A 14,395-nucleotide genomic window follows, 5' to 3' on the forward strand; every position below is an offset into this window, starting at 1 on the left:
TTATTTACCTATAAACATTGCTTTAATAACCCATAGTTTTTAGTGTTAACATTTGTTTAACTAGCAATAATTTATCATCTATCACCTAATGGTCTCTTCACAACTATTCACCGACGGTGATTTATCATTTGTCACCTAAATATCTAAAAACATGGTTTATCATTTGTCACCTAAACGTCATAGGAACCTAAATACGCCATTAGATAGAATGAGGTGGTACCGAATTGGTGGTGTACCGTCATAATTGGTACAATATTTGGTTTGTATTTCACTCATTTTCGGTTTCGACATTCTGATACGATGCCGACTTTGAGTTGTATTCAAAATAAGACATATTTTTGTATCGACAAAATATAATTACACATTTCTATACCTAACGAAAAATGAAAGCTGTATATTTAGTTTTTTTTACTTAAGGCTTATATATACTATATAATTTTCTTAGTAATTGCTAAAATTGTTATTATCCTGTTAAATAATATTATATATTAGTAGTAGTATTGTTATTATTTCGTTAATCAACACTCAAGCTATATTTTTCCAAAACAAATGATTTTTGCATCTTGGCTAACTACTAAAAAATTGGCCTAATGCAACATTTATTTTACAAACACAGTTGCATGAGATGAAGTTGCATTAGACATAATCAAACTTTTTGTTACATAATGCAATTGTTTTTTTTTAAATGCAATCTTTCCAAGACGTAAATCTTTGGAAAAAGTTGCATTAGATAACAAAAGTGTTGCATTTGGTAAAATGCAATTTTGCCTGATGCAACTATTTCTGTAAAATAAATGTTGCGTTAGGCCAACCTTTTAGCAATGCGAATTTTCGTGGCAATGCCCGGATGAAACTTACTCCTTAATGTGAACATTAAGTCCATTAAGTTAATCAATTTCTTAATACACCATTTTGAAATGAAGCCGGGTCGGATTTTTAGAAAACTAGTATTTAGTGCCAACTATAAATACCATGTAACTTGAGCTAGTTTTCATGCAAAGATGGAGACTAAAATGCCGACGGTAACAGCAGCTAACCTCTTGCTAGGTCCGGCAGCGAGTCAACTCAGTAGTTTTCCTTCAATTCGTGGCTCTATTACGCCTCTATCGTCGACGGTGAACTCATCTATATACAGAAATTTTGGATATGTGAATTCAATGCCTAATTGAACAACCTTCATAAAATTGTTTACTTTAAATGCAGGCAACCGATTTAAACGAAAACCAAACAAAGGCAAAGAAGCAAGTACTTGCTTGCCCAATTTGTTATGACATGTTAATATGGAATGGTGATCCAGTTTTCTCAATGTAAGTTTTATAATCATAATTTTTTTTTACTCTTATTATTAATTTTCTTTCTTTATTTGTTGTAGAGATTCTACCCCTAGGTTTATTTTAGAATGTATCACATGTAAAAAGGCTTATAGTGGTAATGAAACACATCTTGATTTAACAATAACCAGTGGCTCCAAGAAATCTGATGGATATATGCCACCTTCTTCTGAGCTTTTCAGGTATCTTATTTATATTGAATTCAACTTATACTTTAAAAGTCACAAATAAAATACGTTTCCTTATGTGACCATGAACATGACCCATTTGTTGATTAAGGCTGCCTTTAGTATCATACCTGTACGAGAGAGGCTGGCGGCAGAGCTTTTCGATATTGGGTGGTTTCCCGGGCCTTGAGAAAGAGGTAATTAAAATGAATCGGATATTTAGAACGTGTAGGCTAGGCGACAGTTTCGACCCAATTGCTTATGAATAGACTGATTTAGGTTATGTTGTATCTCTAACGGTAATATAAAATATTATCAATATTCTAATAATATTCGACACACTGATCAATTATAAAAGAAATGAACGCGGACAAAAAGTATTTTTGTTTAACCCGACCAAGCTTGTGGATAAAAAACCTGTTTTACTAGAGCCTAGTATCCAACTTGCTCATTTTACCATCATCAATGTTTAGCATGGGATAGTTTTAACTTAAATTGTAATTCATCGTTTTTTATGAAACTTTTTTGCTATTATTTCTTTGCATTTTGAAATGATGAATGATTATCTTAAGCCCGTCATTGGAGGAAGAATTATTGACGCTAGTTGTGGTAGTGGGATGTTCTCAAGGCTTTTCGCTAAAAGCGGCCTATTTTCTCTCGTCGTTGCACTAGATTTTTCGGAGACCATGTTAAAGAGGTGTTATGACTTTGTCAAGCATGAACGAAACATATCTCAAGAGTATACATCTTCTTTACATATTCTATAACATTGATCAGTTCTCATTAGAAGTGGCAAAATAAAACGGGCTTGTAACCGGTCAAAATTGTTTTTTTGGTACTCGTCAAAATAGTGGTGTTCTCTAAATACCAATAACCCGTGTCAAATATGATTACAAATTCAGTAATAACTTCTTTTTTATTATAATGATTTAAAAGATTATATTACATTAAAAACGCTCTTCTCTTATTTTTGTTACATGTGACATGTTTTTGTTTTATGAACTTCGCTCATTTGGCATGTTAAGAGGTGAAATATAGTTCTATACAGTGGCGGAACTTAAACTTTTAAAAAGGGAACCGAAAATACTATTTTTTTTCACTAAATAAAGACCATAAAACCACCGCAAAAAAATAACTAGTGTTTTTAGTTGGTTTGTTTTAGGTATCAAAGATCATATATTACCACTTCTGAGCCTAAAATATTACTGAAATTATATTGACTATATTTAGCGAAAATATATTGCTATGTGTAGAAGTTCTGAGTCCAAAAACAAGCGGGTCAGGAACCCCACGTCGTCCCTATTAAGTTCCGTCCATGATCCCATTCGGCGTTCGCCATACATAAGTAAAAAACTTGAAAATGCCACCTTTAACTTGAATAAAATAATGATGATTTTTTTTTTGAATGCAAATATGTATTTTTAGGAAGTTAATATTGGTTAGAGCTGATATTGCACGGCTTCCATTCGCTTCAAGTTCCATAGATGCAGTGCATGCTGGTGCAGCTCTTCATTGTTGGCCCTCACCATCTGGTGCTGTAAGTATATATTTTGTAAATGTAATTAACATGGAAAAACCATTCAATTTTTTTTAAAAAAAATTATATATTTAAGGTAGTTACATACTTACATTAGATAACTGGTTTTTAGCATTGTCAAACGTTAGTAAAACATCATAATTTTCGGCCGGCTATCGGGTCACAATACTACATATCAAAATCAAACTGTTTTATACTTCTATGGTTTTTATACCCTTAAATAGTTTGTTACTTAAAATAGAAACTTGACCAAAATTAATTGCACAAATGGTCTGTGTGCCGATGTGCATGGTTTGATTATTTGGTAAGTTTATTATTTTGATTTTAAAAATTGCAAGGCTATTCCAAAAAAAAATGTAAGAGAATTGCATGTTTAGTCTCCCACTATTAATCTTAGTTAGTTTTCAACAGACTAGTAATGACATATGCCATTAATGTGATGAAAATTGTGTATTTTAAAACTAAAACCACAATAAAATAATCTTTCATATGATGTCAAACCCATTTTATTTGAATCCCTAAAAAAATCAAAGGTTCGATTTAGATATCGAAAGTGTTGAAGTTGGCATCAAAAGTTCTGAATTCGAAAGACTATTTATTAGAGTTTCAAATTTAAAAATATAAAAAATTACTGTCACATGGGTGACACGTGACGTTACTTTTTTGTTAAAAATAAATGTGATTAATGATGGGGACTAAACGTGCAGCCTCTTACAAATATTAAAATTAAGTTTGCAATTTATAAAATCGGGCCAAAATTGCAAAATGTCCAGCCATATAGACCGTTTTTGCAATTTCTTTATGCAATCAGCAGTCTTTTTGTAAGCTAGAAAACTACTTCTCAAAGTAGTTTGGAGATGTAAGACTAAAATATAATGTAGTTGGCAACAATGAATATTGAATAATATTGGATAACATGTCTAAAATAATATTTTTGGGTTTTTTTTATAAGAAAATTGATGGTGTTTAACGGGTATTTTAGACATTTTTTTACGGCGAATGCATTTTACAAAGATTTAAGAAAAAGGCGAAGATCGAAAAATACAACAGGAAAAGAGAAACCATCAATCATGACATCTTAATATTTCATATAGTTAAATAATCTTTTAAAGGTCCTTTTTGAGCTAAATGCCAAGTTTTTTTTTACATATGTGGATATTTTAGACTTTAGTTGTTTCATTTTTCAATTTGTACTGTTAGAACAGTGATCGCAAAACAAGCGTGGCTAATGAGTTGGGTAATCATGTGAGGTTGGCTTTACATAGAATACTTCTTGTCACAAGTGTTTTAGTCATTTTATAAATCATTAGTGTATCAGATATGATTATGAAAATCAATATTAATCTAACATTTTGGTAGATTGATTTAGGAGGTTTTATGAATTAAAAGTATTATCCTGAGTGACTTACAATCAATTTCACCCATTTCTTGTATTTTTCTATATTTGGCTCGAGTATTTTCCGCCCTCATTTTGAAATTATCAAAAACACATCATAGGTTGCTGAAATAAGTCGAATTCTATGACCTAGAGGAGTTTTTGTTGCCACCACCTACATAGTAGATGGCCCGTATTCACGTATCCCCTTTTTATCACCAATACGTAAGGTATGTCTTCAGTATGATCTTGTACCCCCCACCCCACCCCCTTCCAAATTAAAAAGATAATAGTAATGGTAAAGGGAACCAAGTTGGTAATTTTGACACGTATACATATGGGTGAAATTATTAGGTACCTAATGGCCCGAACTAAATTGTTTTTAGTCTTAGATGGGTCAAACAAAATAATAATGAAAATGTGTGTCTAATGCATAAAAAAAAGTAACTACATTTTTGATAGTATCAAACATGTCTTTTTATATCTAGTCCCTACACTTTTAAATTACATAGGTCATTGTTTACATAATTAATTCCCAGCACTTTAAAAGTACCATTTTATGTGGTCTGGTTTAAGTTATGCGACAATGGGTGTTGATTTAACTTACAGTATCTTTTATAAACTATCAAAATCATTTTGTGAACACTGAACACCCATAGTTTATAAGTTTAAGGGTGCTTAACTGTTCAAAAATATAGTTCATTGACATAAGTGCGAATTCAACCAAAATGTGTACTTTTTTAAACATTTGAGGCTCACACTTTAATTGTATACTGTCACACCCCCCGGCCGAAGGCGGAAACGCCGGGGCGTGCGTAGATTGAAATCATGCACATGGTATTAAATGTAAAAACTCTTATTAAAATAAACCAACACAATGTTTAAACCAAACATAATTCAAATAAGAAACAAGACATAACACTTTATTTATTTAGACTTCTAGGTCTGACACATCCTTAAGTGATACTGCAAGAATCTTCCTTAATTTCAATTACCTGAAAAACATGCGAGAGTGTCAACTAAAAATAGTTGGTGAGAACATAGGTTTTAAATAATAATAGAAAAATAAGTTTTATGTTGAAAACAATCCATATGTGTTAAGTTACTTTATATACTTTAGTGATTACAACCAAACCTCTGACACGATTAGCGAGTCGTCTAATCCACGATTAGACTATTATGTTTAATGTTTAACGATCGTCGGATTCTGAACACACAGACTGTGACAACTGCCCAAATCCGACCCGACCCAGGTACCCGTTTTCGGATCCGATTTTAAGATTTAAAATTTGATTATAATCTTTATAAATTTATCAAATATATATATATATATATTTATATTACTAATAATAATAATGATAATAATAATTCCCTTCCGCCGTCCCGCCCCTTTTTCTCTTAACTCTTTACTTGTCCTTTGGTTCTTCCCGCCTAAGGATGTCTGCGCAGCTCCACGCGCCAGACTCCTTACAAGGAAGCCTGCGTGAAGACCAGCTGTTCCTGCGTTACGCGAGACGAACTCTTCCCGCGGCGCGCAAAGGATTGTAGTTCTTCCCGCGGCCCGCTAAGGATTGTAGTTCTTCCCGCGGCGCGCTAAGGATTGTAATTCTTCCCGCGGCGCGCTAAGGATTGTTCTGTCTGCCTTCGCCCTCGCGCACTCAAGCCTTCTCGCGCTAGACACTTAAGTCTTTTCTCCAGTTTAAGCCAGCCTGTATGCTTTTGAAATATCTTATCTTCTGTGCTATACCTGCCAAGGTATGGGCACAGTAGGCCAGATCTGACATCTGTCCGAAAAGTCACTTTCGGCGCAGCTTGCTTACCAACCCTCTTGATTGTTAGAAAAAGTAACTGGCATAATCTTTTAAAATCTTCTTTTCCATGTCTTGAACAGTACTTTGACTGACCCCTCCCATGCTATGAACAGTAACCTGTCAGCCTTCCCCATCCCCTGCAGCTGCCACCATATCTCTTGCTTTTGATATCTTTTGCTTTGATTTGATAAGATCTTTTTCCCCAATTCAAGGGATGTGTTCCCTAGGGTTTTCCTATAAATAAAACTAATTTCTTGGATAATTAAACACTACACTCAAACACTTAAACACTCCCCAAAATCTTTCTCCCTTACTCTCAGCCGAAGATCCTCAGCGACGCCTCCACTCCCCTCTTTGCAATCCGTCTTCTCTTCTTTTCTGCCCAGAAATCTCGGTAAATATATATTTTGTTTAAGTGACTTGCATATATTCAAGACATAAAAACCAATCGTTAAACCAATAACCTCTTATTTATAGGTTAACTTTCGCTTGTTTAAAAGTTGGTTCTTACGTTATCTTTCAACGCACCTTTTACAAGTGAGTAATCTCGTACCTAATCCCCTTTTATTTTTAACGTTTTGGGATGTTCATGTGTTCGTACAACTTGAGTCTTAAACTTGTTTATGAAATTATGTGCGCAAAACCCATGTGTTATGGACGTTTACTAGTGTTGTATATTTATGTGTTGATCATTAACCGCTTTGATCGGCCTATTCCGAAGTTTTCATGGATCCATTAGATAAACACGGGAGACCTATTGTTACGATTTTCTTGATTTGTTTGCACATACACGAATGATTATTTGTTTTTGCTCGATTTGGAGCACGCTATGAACTATGAGCTATGATCTATTTAGGCTTGATCACAATCTGTTTACACACTATGTTGAACACCAGTTATACACATGTTGCGCGCAGTGCTTTGTTATTATCTATTTATATCTATTAAACTTGATTTCTCACCGACACGCAAGTGTTGACGTTTTATTTTAACACATTGTTCAGGTTTGCTGTAGCTGCTTTTGGAAACTCGAGGACACGTAGGATGTTTTCTTTTACTTTGGACCTAGTTTAAAATATAACAAGACAAATTTATGTATTTGAATATTATGAGTTATGATATGTGATTTATGTTACTTTATGGTGTGTTATGCGCATGCGCAATGAAATGTATTTATTAAATATTGACACCCAAATAGTGTCACGAGTAATGAAACAATTCGTAGCCCCGATGTATAATCCGCCATCGGTCGAGGTGTTACAGATTGGTATCAGAGCTCCGTGACTTTAGGATTAGGTGGTTAGACGTAACGACCTAGAATACCTAAGAGTCCCTTCTCGCGCATGAGAAAAATCTCATGATTGCGCGCTAATTGTTAATTACTCGATATTTATAAAATATGCTTGCGCATACGCAGCACATGATTTCATGTTTTATCCGCGATCTTTCGATTTTTATTGTTACATTTCAATTCGTTTCTTTACTACATATTCGTTTGTTGTTGGGACTTAACATTGAAAATCCGAAAAGTCATGGTGATACATGAATAGTTGATTTTCAATCCCCGTTAACTTTATGTTCTAAAATTGAAGATTTGAAAAGTCATGGTGATACATGAATTGTCAACCTCCAATACTCATTTACTCGTATATTTTAAATTGAAGATTTGAAAAGTCATGATGATGCATGAATTGTCGATTTTCAATTCGAATTCATTACCTGTATTAAGTTTGCATTTAAATTCATATTTTACTTCAAAATTTGATAGCATTTAACTCCGCGAAACAAGCTTTACAATGATATACTTTGCACTAAAACGATTTCCCATACCAAGATATTAACAAAAACTAAAACTTTTATAGAATGCCTCCGCTATCAGCTCGCCGTCATCAGAGAGAAGCCTCGCGCAGACGTATGCAGCGTCGTTCCCAGGAAATGGCCGCCGCAATAGCCCAAGCCTTAAATCAAAATAATACCAACCCCTCCGGATACAATATTAAGTCCTTTAATGCGGGTAACCCTCCGAAATTCACAGGGCTCGAAGGAGCCACCGTAATGCTCCAATGGCTCGAGAAAATTGAGAACACCTTCCTCCATACCCATTGCCCTCCAGACCGACGAACCTTATACGCCTCAAGTGTCCTGGAATCAAGGGCGCTTACATGGTGGAACGGAGTAGCTCACGCGCGTGGCGCAGAGGCTGCTTCTAGCATGCTTTGGGAGGAATTTAAGGATCTTTTGACTCGAGAATTCTGCCCTCCCAACGAAGTAAAGCGCCTTGAGGAGGAATTTTGGAACTTGAAACAGTACAGTGGCGAAGCGCGCGAGTACGCTACGCGCTTTCACGAACTAAGTTTGCTTGTCCCGCACCTAGTTACCCCTTCCCGCCGCGCCATCGAAAAGTTTCTTGGGGGTCTCCCCATGGAAATTCAAGATTCTGTATGGGCCAGGAACCCAGTAACCCTCTTTGACGCCATCGAGTTGGCCGCTGTGCTCAGCGACAACCATGTCAGGGCAGGAACCCTGTTCCTGCGGGGAGCCGAGAAGACCAAACTCACCAAGACTGTCCCAGAACCAACAGAAACCAAGCCAGAACCCTCAAACCGTAACAACCTCAAACGCAGGCACAAACCCAATCATCAAGCCTACGCGCTTACCAACCCGCTCATTGTCCAGCAACCCGCCTACCAACCTCCAGTACATGCTCCTAACCCACTGTCAACCTACCCAACACCCCCTGTAGTCCATAACTACGCCTTAACCAATTCCGCGCTCCCTGCCCCGTCAACTAAGAAACCTTACACAGGAAACCAACCCTTTTGCCCAACCTGTAAACTTCATCACCCAACTCAAGCCCCGTGTCGACAATGCAACCGATGTGGCCGTATTGGTCACACTGCTGAGTACTGTAGAGTCCTTCCCGCCAACCCAATCGCGCAAACACCACCAACCTACCCGCAAAACCCACAATCAACATACCATAATCCACGACCCAGGTCGTGCTATAACTGCGGTGACCCCAGTCATTTCCGGAACGCGTGCCCGAGACTGCAAGTACAAATTACGCAAGCTAATCCGGTCAACCAAATTTCAAACCAAGTGGCGCGCGGACGAGCTTTTAATATAACCGCGCACCATGCGCAAGCGAATAATGACGTGGTTAATGGTACATTTTTACTTAACGGACAATATGCATCTATACTTTTTGATACTGGCGCCGATAGGAGTTTTATTTCTCGCGCATTTGAACAAAAACTTGCGCGACCGCGAATAAACTTAAACGGAAACTGTACAGTTGAAATGGCTAACGGTGAAACAATTATAATAAACTCCGTGATCAAAGATTGCACGCTTAACCTTAATGAACACGATTTTCTAATCAACCTCATTCCCATGCCTCTTGGAAGTTTTGATGTTATTATTGGTATGGACTGGCTCTCGCAAAATCGCGCCGAAGTAATCTGCGCCAAGAAATTGATTCGCATTCCTCGGGAAAATCGTCAAGATCATCATATCTACGGCGAGAAACCATCTAACGGTCTTAAACTTATGTCATGCACTGAAGCCCGAAGACTTTTACGAAAGAAATGTGTCGCGTTCTTAGCTCATGTGGTCAAACCCGATGAAGGAAAGAAGAAACTTCATGAAATCCCCATCGTGCGTGACTTTCCTGAAGTCTTTCCCGAAGATCTTTCTGGTTTACCTCCCGCTCGGGAAGTCGAGTTTCGTGTTGATCTTGTTCCTGGTGCATCCCCCGTAGCCAAATCTCCTTATCGACTTGCACCCGCTGAAATGCAAGAATTAGCAAGTCAACTTCAAGAGTTGACCGATAAAGGATTCATTCGCCCTAGCTCTTCGCCGTGGGGTGCTCCGGTTTTGTTCGTTAAAAAGAAAGACGGTTCGTTTCGCATGTGTATCGATTACCGCGAGCTGAACAAGCTCACCATTAAGAACCGGTACCCCTTACCGCGTATTGACGACCTCTTTGACCAACTCCAAGGTGCCTCTTGTTTCTCCAAAATCGATCTCCGTTCTGGCTATCACCAGTTGCGTATCCGCGAAGAGGATATTCCCAAAACTTCCTTTCGAACCCGCTACGGTCATTTTGAATTCTTGGTCATGCCCTTCGGTTTAACCAACGCACCCGCTGTCTTCATGGATCTAATGAACCGGGTGTGTAGGCCTTTCTTGGACCAATTCGTGATCGTGTTTATCGATGACGTTCTGATATATTCCAAAACCAAGGCCGAGCATGAACAACATCTTCTGTTGGTGTTGCAAAAGCTTCGAACCGAACAACTCTATGCCAAACTCTCCAAGTGTGAGTTTTGGTCTGACGAAGTACAGTTTCTTGGTCATGTTGTAAACAAGATGGGTATTCATGTCGACCCATCCAAAATTGAAGCAATCAAGCACTGGATCACACCGACCACTCCTACCGAAATCCGTTCCTTTTTGGGCTTAGCTGGTTACTACCGGCGATTCATTTCGAACTTCTCAAAAATCGCCTTGCCTTTAACAGCATTAACGCACAAAGGCAAACCGTATATTTGGGACTCGAAGCAAGAAGAAGCCTTTCAAACGCTCAAGCGAAAGTTGTGCGAAGCTCCTGTTCTAACGTTACCAGAGGGTACTGACGACCTTGTCGTTTATTGTGATGCCTCCAACCAAGGTCTCGGTTGTGTACTTATGCAACGAGGCAAGGTTATCGCTTACGCGTCAAGGCAACTCAAAATTCATGAAAAGAATTATACGACTCACGACCTCGAACTTGGCGCAGTTGTATTTGCCTTAAAAATCTGGAGACACTACCTCTATGGTACTAAGTGCATCATTTACACCGACCATAAAAGCCTTCAGCACATTTTTGATCAAAAGGAACTTAACATGAGACAACGCCGATGGAACGAACTCATCAGCGATTACGATTGTGAGATCCGATATCACCCTGGAAAGGCTAATGTGGTAGCCGATGCGCTCAGCCGCAAACCCAGTCAACTCAACTGTATTTTGCCGCGCACGCAGCTTCACTTCGCGCCGATCCAAAGCAATCTTGAATCGCGCATTCGTGACGCGCAGCGCGCATCAATCAGCAAAGGCAACCTACGCGCCGAGTTAGCGTGTGGTGCGGAAGCACATCTAGTCCCTAACCTGAATGGAACTCTCTGTTATCTCAATCGCATCTGGATTCCCAATGATGAGATTCTTCGCACTGACATACTGAGTGAAGCGCACAAAACTCGGTATTCCATTCATCCTGGCGCTGACAAAATGTACAAAGATTTGCGCCTTACTTATTGGTGGCCCGGTATGAAAAAGGATATTGCTGTATTCGTAGCTAAATGCCTAACTTGTTCTAAGGTAAAAGCTGAACATCAACGCCCATCTGGTTTGCTCGAACAACCAGAAACTCCTACGTGGAAATGGGAAAGTATAGCAATGGACTTTATCACCAAGTTACCCTCGACCGCAAGCAAACATGATAGCATTTGGGTAATAGTGGATCGATTGACCAAGTCTGCCCACTTTGTGCCCATTCGTGAAACCTACCATGTTGAACAACTTGCGCATCTATATGTCAAAGAAATTGTCTGCCGTCATGGTACTCCCTTGAGCATAATATCCGATCGCGATGGCCGTTTTATATCTCGCTTTTGGAAATCTCTCCAATCTGCGTTAGGAACTCGTTTGGACATGAGTACTGCATATCATCCTCAGACTGACGGACAGTCTGAGCGAACCATCCAAACCCTTGAGGATATGCTTCGATCTTGTGTTCTTGATTTTGGAGGTAATTGGGATTCACACCTACCTCTGATCGAGTTCTCTTATAATAACAGCTATCATTCCAGCATCGGTATGGCCCCATTTGAAGCACTTTACGGTCGAAAGTGCCGCTCACCGATTTGTTGGAACGAAGTGGGTGAAGTTCAAATCACAGGACCCGAACTAGTTCAAGAGACAACCGATAAAATCGCCAAGGTCCGTGATCATCTGCTGACTGCCAGAAGCCGACAGAAGAGTTACGCAGATCGCAGCGGAAGCCTCTCGAATTTCTAGTTGGTGATCTTGTTTTCCTCAAAGTGTCGCCCTGGAAGGGTGTTGTCCGCTTTGGGAAGAAAGGTAAGCTTGCACCTCGTTATGTTGGTCCGTTCAAGATTCTTGCGAGAGTGGGAAAGGTTGCCTACAAACTGGACCTGCCGCCCGCGCTCAGCAATGTGCATCCAACGTTCCATGTATCCAATCTCAAGAAATGTTTAGCTGACGAGAACCTCCACATACCACTTGATGAAGTTCAAGTTGATGAGTCTATGCATTTCTTTGAGAAGCCTGTTGAGATTATGGATCGCGAGGTGAAGCAAACCAAGCGCAGTCGCATCCCTATTGTCAAAGTTCGCTGGGAGTCCAAGCGCGGAGCCGAGTTCACTTGGGAAAGGGAAGATCAATTGAAGATCAAATACCCGCACATTTTCTCTGCGCCTCCTACTTCGAGATAAATTTCGGGACGAAATTTCTTAAAGTAGGGAAGACTGTGACAACTGCCCAAATCCGACCCGACTGTTGGTGCATTCTGTGACCGTCGCTATGCAATTCTGACCAGCGGATCGTCACAGGCGAAGTTAGCACAACTTCGCCTAGGCGAAGTTATAACAACTTCGCCAACGGCGAAGTTGTAACAACTTCTGCCTTAGGCGAAGTTATCACAACTTCGCCCTAGGCGAAGTTATGAACAACTTCGCCTACTGAAGCCCAAGCCCGTGAAGATTGTCTATATATACATGTGTCGTGTTAGGTTATGAAGAGGGAATCCAGTAATTCAGAGAGTGTGTGTTACAGTTTGAGTGTCAAGAGAGAGCAAGAGAGTGAGAGTCGTGTGAGACGACCCGAGGTAGAGCTCACCTCGGGTCAGTCGTGTTTCTGTTTATGTTACGGTATGTAACGTGTTTTATTATTATATGAATCTGCAGATTTGATTATCCATTATTGTATTTGTTTGTGTATTTGATCGTGTACGTGTTTGTGTTCTTCGTCTATACACCAATAAACGAGTTTAGGAGGATTCCGCACTCCTAGACCTCGTGCGGATCTCGTATCGATCAGCACGGGGACTAACAAGTGGTATCAGAGCCTTAGGCTCTTATGCTATGGTTCGAGATCTGCGTTTTGGTGTTTCTGGCACGTTTCTGTGCGTTTCTGGCCGAACAGCGCCGCAGGCGAAGTTATTGTTCATCAGGCGAAGTTATTGTTCATCAGGCGAAGTTGCCGTCACTGTTCGTAGGGTTTCAGCGAAGTTATGAACAGGCGAAGTTAGCAGCCAGGCGAAGTTATGGCCAGGCGAAGTTATGGCCAGGCGAAGTTAGCAGCCAGGCGAAGTTATGGCCAGGCGAAGTTATAGCCAGGTGAAGTTAAAAAAAAAAAAAAAAAAAAAAAAAAAAAAAAAAAAAAATTATTAAAAAAAAAAAAAAAAAAAAAAAAAAAAAAAAAATTGTTTGGAGTTTTCGTCTGTATGGCCAGGTGTACACGATTATTGTGAGACCAGAGATGTTGTTCCGTCAACGAGTGATCTTGTTATCTCTTGGTCTTACGTGTGAACAAATACGTGTCAACTCTGGATTTGGAGTTGAGGTTGTGAATGGGATATTGTTTGAAACTGGATATTGACACATATTCGGGTGTTTGTGGGCAATGAAATTGTTGTTGTTCGAGGTTGACCAATTGAAGAAAGTCAAATTCAACTGAAGGTTTTTGTCATTACTGGATTGCGGTCAGAGCATATTATTTATGTTATTTTCAAGGCGTTCGAGAATTGGATCCTGAAACGTGATGCTTATTTATACGAGTGAAGATTCTGGAACAAGTTGGATTTAACCGGGAATTAAAGTGTCTATGTTCTTGATTGTTATCCCTGGTGATTGAAGATGCTTCGGATTAATTAATGGTCATGTGTTAGATTCTGTCAAGGTGGTTTTGTGATGAAATTGATCACCTGATGTTGAGTAGTTGAAGATTAAACCTTATCGTATGCCGACGAGTTGGTGAAGTTGTGGAGGAAGCCCAACTTCATGTGTTGGTGAAGTCAGATGGACTCACGTGATTGGTTGAAATGATCTATTGGCACGAGGATGCATGCATTTCAAAGACCTCAATCGTTATAGTCGGAGAAGCTTACACTG

At 39.1% G+C, this 14,395-nt stretch overlaps 1 pseudogene across 1 annotated transcript; it reads left to right on the top strand.

Moving 5' to 3' along the window:
- Positions 1-830: 830 nt before the first annotated feature.
- LOC143587836 (putative methyltransferase At1g78140, chloroplastic) lies at positions 831-4,640 on the top strand (annotated as a pseudogene). The gene is made up of 7 exons (XR_013144979.1): positions 831-1,115; positions 1,204-1,307; positions 1,373-1,513; positions 1,611-1,695; positions 2,044-2,237; positions 2,924-3,035; positions 4,533-4,640. The product of XR_013144979.1 is annotated as a putative methyltransferase At1g78140, chloroplastic (transcript).
- The last annotated feature ends 9,755 nt before the right edge of the window (positions 4,641-14,395 follow it).

The sequence above is a fragment of the Bidens hawaiensis genome, unplaced genomic scaffold, assembly GCF_021521415.1.
Source record: "Bidens hawaiensis isolate Kalapana, Puna unplaced genomic scaffold, B.hawaiensis_p1.1 tig00035898_1, whole genome shotgun sequence".
Lineage (NCBI taxonomy): Eukaryota > Viridiplantae > Streptophyta > Magnoliopsida > Asterales > Asteraceae > Bidens > Bidens hawaiensis.